This window comes from Chaetodon auriga, chromosome 7 (genome assembly GCF_051107435.1).
Source record: "Chaetodon auriga isolate fChaAug3 chromosome 7, fChaAug3.hap1, whole genome shotgun sequence".
NCBI lineage: Eukaryota > Metazoa > Chordata > Actinopteri > Chaetodontiformes > Chaetodontidae > Chaetodon > Chaetodon auriga.
Window position 1 is genome coordinate 19,853,268 of NC_135080.1, and position 14,398 is coordinate 19,867,665.

Sequence of the window (14,398 nt, forward strand, 5' to 3'; positions counted from 1 at the left end):
AGAAGAGAATAAAAACATGAGCTTTGGTTAAGGTGTGAGAAATATTGTGATTTCAGTTAAATTCTAACAAAAATCTTCCATCTCAAGTCACTGCTGCCTTTTTGTCTTAAAACAGATTCTCTTGCCTGAACATGAACCAAGTGCTGCCAACGCCTAAATAAAACCATAAAAAGTTGAATAATGCTGTTGTCACTACAAGAGGATCGTGCATTGGTGGTTTTGATGGAAAACAAATGAAAGATGTTGTTGATGAACATTTTAGTGACACTGCTGGACCTCAGCTCACCTCACTGTGCACTTCTTCACAGCCAAATCTACTGAAGTCGAAGGACAGCAATCCTTGGAGCACTCCTCAACAGAGAGCAACATGTTGGCACAGCCAGCCTTAAATTCAGACATATTCAAAGTATTAGTCCTCTTTTTGAATAATTATCTTATTTACTGACTGTCAAAGACACACCACAGACACACTCTCACATTCATTCTCAGTTTGAATTGTTTCTGTTTGGACTTTAATTTGGATGAGGTTGTTTTGGTGGAACTCAGGGTTTGTTTTATGGTTTTCCATCAGGGCTTAAACACACGCTTGGATAGTTTTGTTTCAATGCAAATTTCCCTTTTTTCCATGTTTGATCCAAAGACGAGCAACAGCAGGAATATTCTGTTTTGGCAAAGCAGAGAGAAACAAGATGGAACATTTTTGTCCAAGAAACCAAGAAATTACATTCACAAATGTTTCTCTTGCAGTTTCTGATTTTATGAAAAGATATCTGAGGGACTGTATTTCTCAATGTGGCTGACTGGGTGCAAGAAAACTATGATGCAGTAACTCAGCAAACTGTATGAAAATCCATCTGTAAGAAATATCAGCAGAAAGTCGGCTGAGCTAGAGAGGAGCAGAGCTGAAAACAGTCTGTCAGGAACAAATGAGGAAGTCTTACCCAGTTTCATGAGCTGGATCTTGTGTCCATGTTGGCTCAGTGAAGATAGAGGAGTGACAGTGAAGACAGTTGTTGTGTTTAACAGGTGGAGTTCAACTTGAAACTGTACTGTAGTTTCAGAGTTGTAGTACTTTGTGATAGATGTTGTTGTTACAGAAGATAAATCTGTAAATGGAGGGATATGTTGTATTTTGTAATAGCTGACAGTTTGTTTCCACCAAAGACAGAGACGTAGTCTTCAGTTCAGGCTGTCAGATGGAATGAGGTTTTTCTAAAGAGGCAGCTTATAGAGCCAAGATGTTGACGATGATGTCAGCATTCTAGAATGATGGTCATAACTGAGCATTCTCATCATGTGTTCTAGATCCTCCCAATTCAAACAAAGCTTTTTTTCTATCAACCATTTGAGCACAAACACCCACAGACAGTGTTGATCTCTGTATTGTCACAGGGAGTGAACACACTTTGCTCTTGACAGTAATAGGAGACAGTGTTTTATGGTCTGACCCTCCTCAGTCAGTGTCCTGATATATAACATGATGAAATTAGTGAATACAACTGATGTTTGTGTTGAATCAAATCAGTTCAACAATCAGTGATTTGAGCTTTTCTTGCTGTAATTTGTCAAACCTCCAAATGTGTCTGTGATTCGACCATCATTTATTTGAAGTCCACAAGTTCTTTTGTGCTGCTGTCCAACCCACTTCAGTCCCAGCAGTGTTCAGTCATTTGTTCTTGTCCAGAGGCTGAACTGGGCTGCATCTCTTTGTCAGAGCGAGGTGAAGAGGCTCTCTGATGACTGTTTGTCTCCTGGCTGCTGCTTGAAATGACTGTGGAGTGTTTTTGCAATCCGTTCAGTCCATAATAAGCCCTCTCACATTCATAAAACCTCCAGAGGGAACTTTGTGGAGGACACACGTTTGAGTGGAACGAGCTTCAATCAACAAGTAATCCTACAAGTTAAAATGGTTCAAAAATATCCACATTTCTTAACTTCTCTTCAGTTGATGTGTAAAAGTCTTTTCAGAACTGACCATGTCTCAAGGCTCATGTCTCCACAAGGTCTGCACTGATACATCCAGATAGTGTTGTATGGACACAGGTTTTTCAGAGTCTTGTCATGTACTTTTCAGTGCATCTTAATTCCCACCTAGACTTCACACAGCTGACTGATCACTGACAGCAGCCTGTCAGTGAAGATGTGTGTCACTCATCAGTCAAATTAAACAGAAAAGCAGTGAAGTGTGAGAAATCGCACATCATTAGATCCTGAGATTTAAATGGACTTTATCAAGGGTTCAATCAGTCCTCATTTTCTTTGGTGCTGGTCTATTTGTTCTGTATCTGGAAGGATTTTTGTATTTTTTAGAAGTATGAAGGTTTTCATTGGAAACTCCAGCATCTGAACTCTCTGACTCTTCTTATTCCTCTTTGGTTTTGCTGTCATGCTGTTTTGTTTGAACTCATCAGATGTGAAGACAGTGTGTTAATGGAGGAGGTGTTATTAAAGTTTGGATGAAAAGAAGGTCGACGTCTTTGTGGAGACCAGCACTCCTTCAGATATCACCATGGCTCAATGACCCATGGGAAGTTATAATGCAGTGAGGAAATGGAGTGAAAATGGACTTTTCAGTCAGTCGGCCTGCAGCATCACTCAGGAACAATTTCACCAGCCCTCCAATAAACCAATTATTGCAGCCGATGGTGGTCCAGTTTTTCTGCTGTCTGATGATCCACTCTGCTGAAGATTTTGCTGGAGCACATTACAAATCACCCGAGGATTCACACAGAGCAGCAACACTGCTGAGTTAATGCTTTCAAAGCTTCCAGAGACTCAACAGGGAGAAGCAGCAGGCAGAGGGCCGGTGAGGTGGAAGCAAAGTGGAACAGAAGCCAGTGAAGGAGGAACAAGAGCAACAGGTCATTTGAACAGAACGCCTTGTTATGAGAAGGGATTTTATTTGATGTGTGTAGGGATCAGTGGACAGACTGCCAACATGTGACCCTCATGTCCTGTCTGAACTGACACTCCAGTTCAGCCAGAAACACTCGCCAAGTGAAACCACTTCTGAAAACATAGTAGTAATACATGACGAACTTCAGTGTCTATAGACATACAGTCCAGTACATGTGGCATTCATGGACTCTGGCACATAAGCAGAAACATCGACGCCTTAAACAGTGAACTTCAAAAACAACAAACATGGAGGTCTGAACAGGTGATGCAGCAGAACAGGAGTGATGGTTGGATCAAACTAAACGTATCAATGATTCAGTACCTGGATCTGACTTTTTAAGATCCACGTCATCATTTATTTTGTGTGAAACACACAGTAAATGTCCCTCAGTGTGCTGTGTGTGTGTGTTTGTGTGAACATGAATCTCCTCTGATGAAAAGAAGACAGACGTCTCTCACAGTAGAACATTTGACTTGAGATGGAGCGTCGTCTCTTTCTGTCATTCTGACTCTTCAAAGGAAAGATGTTTGCTGTTCATGCTGAACTGCCAGTGGCTGTTTCCAGTTTGGCTCTGTCTCCTCCTCTGCTCAGTCTTTGCCTCTCACAGTCTTCACGACAAGTTTCCAAACTTTTTCTTTCTCCCTCCATGAATGCAGAGCCGCTCGTGGGCTGTGACACTCTCACCTTTCTGTCTTTGTCCTCCTCCCACCTTCTCTCTTTTCCTTCTCTTCAGCTCAAAGTCATTCAGTCTCTTCAGTTTGTCTTCTCATTTTGTCTCAAAGAAGTGGAGTGCAGTGTGTGGATGTTTCTCTCATCTTGTGTTTCACTGTGGAGCTCGACTTTCATTTGACCGACTTCACACACTCTTTTCTCTTTATTCATTCTACATTATAATAGTTAGACATGCAATACTTGTGCAACCCTGCCCATCACACAGTCTCTACAAGGCCTGTGTGAGCTCTGTGAGCAGAGAGGCTGAGGCCAACAGGACGACAGAAGATTTAAAAATATATAAAACAGACTGGAAAACCCACTGAAAGTCTTCATTTCTAATCCTGAACCCTCTGACACAAACTGTGGACCACACATATCAAACATCAGATCTTATCTAATGACTCTTATTTTAAATCGTTTCATTTCAAGCCATAATTTAGACCTTTTTCCTTCTAATTGAACATTAGTAAAGCCAGGGCAGAGTGGCTCTTTCATTAAGCTGTTCCCTGCTAATCATAGTGATTTGAATATCCTGCACCTCGGCGGCTCAGTGGGGAGCTGGGACAGACTCCACACAGAAAGACTGCAGCTGGGCTTTTCACTGCCTTTGGTTTGAACCAAAGCAAAAGCTTGATAATTGTTCAGACTTATAACCAAAGATTCTTTAGTGTGAGGTTGATGTTAAAGAGTCAAATTACTGATGCTCGGGTGCAGCTGATCCATTATAATGCTGCAAAGTCACTGTGTTGTGATGAATCTGTAGCGGCTCAAATAAATGTGAATGTGCTATTTTCCATTACTTATTTCCAAAAACTCACATTTATTGTGTGTTTTCACAACTGATGCTTGAATGGAGTGAACCTGCTGCTTTAAGACAGCGTTGCATGTTGGGTAGTTTGCAGCTGAATGTTCCAAAGCGAGCAAGTTTCCACCTCATCTAAAAATGAGCCTGCTGTTATCTTTACTACAGAAATGGAGCACACAGAAACTGTCAGTCAAGCAGGAAACAAATCCAGTTTCAGGGAACATGATGGAAAAACTGCTGAGCCAAAATGGCCGACAGAGAAAGTTCTTCTCAGGTTTGAACACTGAGTGTGTGAAGACGTGACTGAAGGACTAAATGAAGCACCAGCTTTGACTGACTGCAGTGGAAACATACTGGGACAAGAGACACACAGGTGAGATTTCTGCTTCATGTGAAGGAGTTTCCAACAATGAGACCAACTTTGACAGAACAAACATATAAAGATGAATGTTTGTGAGCTCACGTATTTGGATATTTAGCTGAACAAACATGCTGTTATTGGGCTGAAAGTTGTGGAAATGACAGTTTAGTGTCTTCTGGTTGAAAGGAGGGTTTGCTCTGCTTTGAGCCAGTTCAATCAGCAGGTAGAGCCTGCTGTCTGCAGCAGCCATGTTTGTTTGTTTTGTCATGTATTTGTTTGTTTCTGGTCTCTTGAAGTCTTTTTCTTCAGTCGTCATCAGTCTGCTGTGGTGTCCACATCCCCACAGAGTTAACACTGTGAAGTTTAGAAGAGAGACCACATGAAAAAGCCTCTGAGTTCTGCCAAACAACATTTTAATGGTGGTGTCATTAGTGTGTTTTCTAACTGTGGCTTTAATTGTCTGGGTATGAATCAAATTTCAGTCTGTTTCTGACCGAGTTTCTGATGTAACAACATTCATTTCCCAAGAGCAGCTTTAAATGAGTGAGCCTTCACATCATCATCGGCTGTTTTTCTTCACCTGTTGTTGTTTCAGACGGCTGAACACTGAGACCACAATCACAACAAAATCCCACGACTCTCCTTTAACTGGCTGTTGATCATCTTCTCTCCTCCATTCCCTCATTTATGAAGTGACACAGCAGCTGTTGGTTCACTCACAGCAAAGAAACATCATGCTGTGATTTAAAGGCAGCGAGGTTCAAATTCATTATTTCATCTCTATTAATTCACTTTTTTTTTTTTTTTTTTTTTTTTTTTTTTAGAGTTGAATTGGCCTCACAGAGCAAATTTAAAGTATTTTTCACATCACAGTAGAGACAACCAATCTGATCCACTATCAGCAGTATCTCCACTTTTAATCAGTCAATGCAAACCTGCTGAGCAACAAACTCATTCTCACCTCATCCAGTTTATTCACATCTTGTTGAGAACATGCTCACTAAACCAGACAACCTCTTTGTGCTCTCTGCAAATGAAATACTGGACACACAGAAGTTGGAGTTCAGTTCACCAAACCTTTGTTCAACAGTCCACACAGTTTGTTTCCTGCCTGTGTTGTCCACTGTCGAGTCTTTGAACCCCTTTAAAAACGCGGCTCCCTGCTATTCTTAGTAAGACTCCACCAACCAACCCTGCTGTCACTCACCAGAAAGAAAGACATGAAGGAGGAGAAGGAGGCCATGTTGTTCTCCCTCTGTCAGTCAGCACAGAGGACCCCTGCCCGGGCTGAACCATGCCTGTTCAAAACACCTGTCCCCTGCAGACCCCTGACATTTGTTTCACACTCACATCCAGTTTTCCTTGTGAATACTGAAATGCTGAAGGCGGGACATTTCTCATCACTTCAAATCAAAGCAGCTTGAGGTTCACGACTTTGTCGTTGAGGGAAAATCCTCTTCTGTGCTGCTGCAGTGAGTTTAGACTGTGAAATCAATATTAGTACAAATATTTTCTCCCTAACCTGGAAACCAGAGCACCAAGACTTCAGATTGATGATGTCATCAGGTGACACATTGAGATATTCAACCCAAAAGAGTTTCATGTGCAGGTCTGCAGGCTCACAGCTGTGAATCAGAAAATGTGCCCATCTCACAGTAAAATCAGCTGCTTTCACAGTGTCCTGTTGTTCATCACTCTCTGTCCACAGAGCAGCTCCAGGATCTGTCTCTTGTTCACAGTGTGACTTCAGTCTCTCTACGGTCACAGAACAGAATTAGTGTGTGTGGACTGAACAGTGTAAAAAGGCTCTGAAGAGGAAATATAATGAGGTGGGTTTGTTCTTACCTGCAGTGACCCGTCTTTGATTGCAGCATTGTAAAACTCAGAGATAATGTCTGTAATTATAGACTCAGTTGGACCCGTACATTTCCCATGATGCTCTGCGTCACGTGATGTCGACTACTTTAGATTTTTGCTTGATGTTTTGTAAAATGATTCCCACAGCAGATAAAAGCTGCCATCTGCACTCATTGCTAACAGTTGTGTGTGTGTGAAGCTCTGCTCATCAGTGCAGTTTGTTGCATTGAACCAGGATTCAAACCAGAACTAGAACCAGAATGTGTTTCTGTTTCTGTTTCTTCTCAGCAGTTGGTCAGATTGGACTGAATGAAGGACCGTCAGCTTTTCAGGGTCCCTCCTGTAGTGGGCGGTTTATCAGCTATAGAGAAGCTCTGGACTCTCATTGAGAAGCTGCTCACAGTCAGGTGCTGTGTGGCCTCAGTGTTTGTGTGTGTGTGTACGTACACATGTCAGTATGTTGATTTGAAAAGTCAAGACAGCAGGGTCCATATAACCACATGGAAGTGTCCCTCTGGCTTTCCCTCAGTGTAAAAGCATCATTTCTACCTCGTAGTGAACATCTGTGTGAATCAGTCTCTGTGTGAGAAGCAGCATCTCCTTCAGTCTGTTGATTCAGCTTCACTCTGCTCTTTCTGCTTCTCATTGAAGTGAACAATCTGCTCTCATTCTTCTTCAGTCTGTCAGTGCTCTTCATCTTCTGAGTATCATTCCAATCACAGGTAGCTGTTCCACCTCTTCTGTCTTCCTCTAACAAGGCTGCTGATCGTTTATCATCGCTGCTGTGTTTGACAGAGACGCTTCATGAGAGAGAACTAAGTGGAGGAAATGAATTAGAAAAGCTCCCTCATGAAACGTGAATCAATTTGTCACCATGAACAACGACTCTCACAGAACATGTTTGTACTGGAGTTACTACAGTAAAACAAATCAGGAAGTCATTTATTCCTCTAACATCTGACTTTGTTCCATGTTTCTTCTGTCAGACTGCAGCTGGCTGAGTGTCAGCATACAAAGACTCCACAGAGGAAAAGTGAAGCAGCATTAGTTTGTCTCAGAGATCAGCATGTATTACCACTGTATGGTCCTTTGAAGGTGAGGAGCTGCAGGAAGATATAATGAGTTCAATGCTTTGGCTCGTACATCCCGAGGTTGAGGACAAACTGAACTTTTCATAGTTCTGATAACAGCAGCTTTAAAATGTAAAGTGCCTGAAAGGTTGTACTTCAGTTCATTGGAACATTTCTAGCTGTCGAGGATTCGGCCTCAGTGAGAAGGAGAGAGTTAAAGATGCATTTTGTGTGATTATCAAAGACTTTGAGGTCAGATTTCAGAGAGAAATGACCTCTGGCAGATTTCTTTTCTCAGAGGAATTCTCAAACATGTGTTGGTGTTGGCAGTGGAGAGCAGATCATATTTCATGTGGCCTGAACCAGAATCATAGTGAAGATGTGGGAATTACTCAGGATGGAGAATATCTGCCTGAAGAGGCACTGAAGCTCTCAGTCTGGTGTTTTCTTGAATGTTCTCTGCCGTCTCTCCTGTGAACTTCCTCACCTCTGACTGGATTTGTCCACTGCGGCAGCAGAATAAAAGGTGTTTGGTTCTTGTGGGGACAGATGGGCTGCAGGTGTCTCTCTGTTAGGGAGCAGCTCCATCACTTTACTGTCCACGCTCAGATTATGGAGGCCTTGACTCTCCAAGAGGCTGATTGAAGTTTCCTGTCTGGTGTTTTCCAGATCATCAGGACATTGTGACCAATTCTTCCACACATGAGAGTTTGTGAAGCTCTGACTGGCCTCAGAGTGACAATTACACTGATGATGATGGAGAAGAGAAAAGATTTTACAGTCTGTCTTCTCTCTGTTCTCTCTTCTAGGTAAGACGACCGTGTGTGTGTGTGTGTGTGTGTGTGTGTGTGTGTGTGTGTGTGTGTGTGTGTGTGTCTTCTGCTGGCTGGATGATAAAGACTCGACCTCCTGCTTTGTCGTCGTCCTCAGAACTGACAGTAAGAACAACTCTGATATTCCTCAAGTGTCAAACGTGATTGTTTTGGATCAGCTGATGATCAGCTGATGTGATTTCATGGATTTCGTGTCTTGTCAGAAACTCTCTGAATAGAATCTGAATCTCTCCCTCACTGTCGGTTCTTTCATGTATCTTCTTTAGAATGAGGTGATGCTCCACTGATTGCTCTCTAATTAAACTGTGATGAACAGGTTGATGTAACTGCTCAGAGTCCTTCTGCTCCTCTTGCTGTGGCTCTGTGTTCAATAGCAGAAAGCTGGTTGAGGCAGAGCTGCTGTCTCTTTAGTCTGAGATCTTCTTGGTTGGTTTCCTGCTGTCTTGTGTTTTGTTTGTGTCTGCAGTCTCTCGTCCAGCTCTCTGCCTGTTGCTGCTTCACAGTTGTGACACTCAGCAGTGAAACAGACTCAGTCTGTTGCTCGTATGGACACACATGCTGGAGCTGTGAGTGTCTGTGAGGCAGCAGTCTGTTTGGAAATGTCCTGTGGTTCTGAGAGACTGCTGATGCTCTGAGACATTAGACTCTGAGATGTTTGAGTTGTTTCAAACTGATACAAACTGGGATCTCTGCTGCTTTTTGTTCTTGCATGGATCTGTGAGTTCTGACTGGAGCTCTGGAGCCAGGCACTAATGATTAGCCAGCATTAATAACTGCTTCCATGGAGTCTAATTCAGTTGTTCATTTTTGTCCTTGTCTTTCTGAACATGATCTGTGTGAACAGAGAGCTTGGAAATGGGCTCAGCTGTTTCTTTATGGACCTGCAGGTTTAGTTTGCTGGATTGTGGCTTTACCTTCTGAAAGCTGAGCATGTTGCACCTTTTTATGAGCTTCTGACAGATCAGGGGTGTCAAACTATGTGTCATGTATCTCAAAACAAAATTTCTTCCAGCTGCAGACCACAGCAGGTGATTTCACTGATTCCTTCTTCTTTGGCTGCTTGAAGGTGTGATTATCAGCTGTCACAGGGTGAGAAAAACACAATCACTGCAAGAGAAGAACAGGAAGCACATTTTATTCTGAAAGATCCACGTTTAGTCAGGAAGGGTTTATTCACATGAGGAATGTGTGGATCAGCACATCAGACCTCTGATTTTTGGAGATGTTCATGAACACTGACACACACTGTGCATTCACACCACTTTAGGCAGCAGCACTTCATACTGAGAGTCATCTCAGACCATCAATCTGCTGCCAGACATGAAAACTGTTTGTTTATTTCAGATTTATTTTTGTCATGAGTTCACAAACATGCTAAGCTAGTTGTGCTAACCGTAGCTAAATGCTAACCCTTTGTTGTGGTCCAGCAGAAGTTGCAGCATCATGTTTGCCTTCGAACTGAAACTCTGATCATTTTGTCTTTTTTATTTTTCTGTCGTCTCTTCTTGCTCTTCTTTTCTCTTTCCTCCACTCTCAGCTTGTGTGGTCAATACATACGTCAGCTCTTGAAACAACGCTGATTATTATCTGTGCACTTGAATTCTTTGAGTAATCGTTTCAGCCGTTCTCTATATTTCACGTCAGACTTCAGACTTTAGTTTTTCTTCATTTTCTTTCCTCTTTGCTTCAAGCATTTTATCTCACTCACTGCTCCTCCTCCTCCTCAAACTAATTACCAGGACCAAGACTCATTTTTTATTTTACCTTTAACCAAAGTTTGCTTCTCAAAGACAATCTGAATGCAGCATAATGGGAGTGACAAATGAGATGGAACTGCAGCAGGACTGAAAGTAATGAAGCCCTGATACATCTATCTATCACTGGAGAGAGACGGAGAGAGAGAAAATAGAAGAGTTTGTGAAAACACAATCAGTGAGATTTCTCCTCTGCCCTCCTTCACTGGCCTGCTGACAGACTGTGTCTGAACATCATGGAGGAGACTTTTGGTGGTCGAGTCTCAGTGACATAAAGAGGAACGAACATCTTCAGCACAGACACACAAAGCGCTCCACATCCTGAAAACTCCTGTGGTGTTTGAGCCAACATGACTTTGTGTGGTTGAAATGGAGTCCAGTGTCTTCACAGCTGTTCTCTCTGCTGCTCTGTGATTGATGGAGCAATTACTCCATGAAGTGGTACAAGATGACATCCTCCCCCTGGTCTTTATGTCGGTCTGCTCAGTGAAACACACCTTTATGATCATCGCTCTGCAGCCTCACACTGTTTGAATCATCAAACACACCAATCCAACACAATCACAGAGCTTAATGTGTGTGGAGGCTTATTTTGTCCTTCTTTGATAGAGACACAGGCACTGACAGGTCTGAGATGCTCATTTAACAACAGAATGCTGGACTTTAGTTGCTGAAGTTGCAGTTGTTGTGCTGCAGTTGTATTTATTGTTTGAGCCTAAAACCTAAAAACTTTCCTCATACATTGTTGATTCCACCTTCCATGGCCGATGACATTCCTGTTCATCAGACTTCTACAGTGTTCCTTTCACATAAAATATTCATTTGAAGCTTTGCCACATACCAGTAGTTCTTGGCTCACATGGTGACTGAATGATGGTGTTTAGTCCAGCTGAAGACACTGACACTTACACACATACTGACATTTATTCCTCACCAGCGCAGCCTGCTGTTCAGGTGGGTGGTAGGAAGGCGCTTGTAGCCATCATGTAAACAGGAGCAGCTGGTCCTCTCACAGGCGTCAGGAAACAGTGTGGCTGTTTGCAGCAGAGCAGAGAGAAGAGCTGGCCTTAACTCCCTGCAGACTGACAGCTCCCTGAGAGTCACACACACTCTGGCTGCAGACAGACTTTAGCAGGGAACAGCTTTTTGTTGGCTGAGAGGAAGCAGAAAGCTCCCATGTGTAGATAATGAAGTTTGATGACTTTGGTGAAGCCTTTTTTACTGTGTGATGGTTAAACGTGATGAGCAGCAGATGGAAGTTAGTGTTGTCTTTGGAGGGATTTTTACATTTCCAGAGTACAGCACAGAGTCTGACAGGACTTTTGAACAGTAATGTTACCTCACAGCATGTTGAGATGATGATGACTGCAGAGAGTCCTGCACATTTTATGCTGAATCACACTGATGCAGACAGACGCATAAATAAAGACATAAACACTTCAGAAAGCCCTGATGTCTAAAGCCATTAGAAATGCAATCTGAATGTGTTTGAGAACGATGAGCTGAGGTCACTGTTTAACACGTAATGGCTTTAATGTCACGCACTGTTGTCTTCCCAGAGAGAACTTTAAATGAGCCACACTGGATGCTTCATTTGCTTTGAGGTCCTTTTAGCCTTTGGATTCAGTGTTAATTAGAGGCCAAATGAAGTGTGTCAGAGAGATTAGAAGAATCTCCTCCTCCAGGTATCACCACCTCCACTAAACACAGCCAGTGTGTCACCAAATGTCAATGTGCCTCCATGAATATTCATCTGAATCAAATTACAAACAATGTGTTCATTTTTCCATCCATAATGAGTTTAAGATCTCACTTTACTCTGATAAATTTCATATTCAGCAAAAGTAACTCTTTCAACAAGCTTTGACAGGACAAAAATAAATACACACATGCAGAAAAAACAAACCTTTCATTTTCAGGCAGATGCATCAGTGTCATGTGTTGTTCCTGAGTTTCTCTCTGCTGAGTGCTTCCTTAAAGCTGCTCCATGTCCAATGAATAGTTTCATTAACCTGAATGAAGACCAATTATGGATTCTTGAGGGTCACAAGAAGAGAAACAAATTATTTCCAAGGTTGGGAGGACAGGTGCAACAAAGTGGAGTTGCATGTAAACATGTTCCTGTCAGGAAAAGAGGAACTGTCAGTGCTGCTGCACTAAGAATAGACATGTTAGTTTATGCAGAGCCACATCAGCCTTGAGATCAGATCACAGATCAGTTGTCACTGCCACAAATATGCAGTGAGACAAACTGTGATGGACCAAAATAAACACAACTCAAATATGCTTTAAGAACATGAAGATAATTAAGATTGAATACATAAAGTCAGTATTTTCTGTACATGATGAAAGAAGTGATTAAAGACTTTGATCTTTGATTAGATATTATCCATCCAGTGGACACCTTCAGATAAACCACAGCCCCTAAAACACATCCTGTTTAAACTGATGTGATTTCCTGAGTTCATACCACTCAGTGCTGACTGGAAACTGAAATAAATAATTGTGAGTATCATAGAATCTCCCAGCAGCAAAGATCAGGACTCGTCCATATTCCAGGACGCTCTGCTCTCAGTCATGTGGGATTGAGCTAAACCTCATTCAACCTCTGATATTTTCTCTTTTTCTTTTGAGACGAAATGAAATCCATCCATTTTCATCAGTATCACTGTATTTGAAAACATCTGTCACACTTTCATCCTTTAAAGTCTGACAGTCAGATTCTGATCCTGAACCTTTTCCTCTTAAATGTCAACCCTTCAAGCTGAAGAGAAAGTTATCAATATCAGCATCAGCATCATTCATTTGTCAGGTTTCTGTGGACGTGTGAAGTGTCATCAGATGTGACAAATGCAGTGTGACTCCTGCTGCAGGATGTGAGGCAGATAAGAAGCAAAACAACACTTTAAAAAGCTGCTCTGCAGCTTTAAACCTGTAGAGAGAGAAGAAGGAGAGTTCAGTCAAGTGTCAGAGAGCAGTGGAGGGAGACAGCAGCTGGACCACCACTGCAGGTCAACATGTCCATTTAGAAAGGCCAAAGCATGTGCTGTGTGTGTACTGTAGGCTGGAATGTGTGTTTAATCTTTGCTGAGACGAGGAAAAAACTGTTATATGACTGATGCCAACACAGAGGAGCAGTTTATTTCTCCTGGAAGCCATTACTAAATGGATAGAGGCTGAGGAAAAGGGCTGAAATATGAGGGTCAGTTCAGTTCTCTGTCACAGTTCAGCAGGTTGAACAGCTCTGTCTTTGCTGTCACCTATCAGCTGGAATATGTTCCACATACCTGCTGCAGAAACACTGAGCTGGATTAGACTGTTGGAGCAGGTGAGTGTGACAGGGCAGATTATCCATGCAAATGATTTTCCACATCCTGCTTCTCTCAGCGCACGTTGAACAATGACAGTCAGTTTGTCACTCTGACAGTGGAAAGACTCCTTTTGGCAGCAGATGAATGCAGGAGTTTCTGGTGACATCAAGACATTTGTAGCCAATCTGTGTCTTTGCTGCTGTCATAATCTGCTGATAAGAAGACAAAGAGACAGTAATTAAAGCTCTGATCTGAAAAGACACAATTAAAACACAATTAATTGACTATTATCTTCCTGAAGTGAAGGCGCTGTCTGTGCTTCATCACGTCAGCGTTGGTTGTTTCTCACTGCTGAAACTGGAGCTGGTTGTTAGTTCTGATTAAAAAGGTGCTGATGTTGTGTTCTGTGCTGTTGAGACAGAAAATTCAAAGCTTGAGCTCCTCCAGTTCAGTTTGTTGAAGTGTTACGAAGGATTCTTTTCTCTCTGAAGGGAAAGGAGAGAAATTCAGGAATAATAACAGGAATACATTTTGTTCATGAGGCAGCTGCTTGAATGTTTCTGTGTGAGTACAAACTACTTCATCACTATTACTGTTAGATCGAAATCAGTTGATGGAAATCTTCTTCTTTTTTGTGACGTTTCTAAAGCTCTCTTCAGATTGCATCAGATGGAAACTCGGCTCATGTTTGACACATTCTGTTGCTTTATATCCAACACATTTCATGCTGTGATCTCACTGTCGCTGTCTCTCTTTCCTCTCAGCCAAAGTAATGATCTGTTGAGTGAACATCT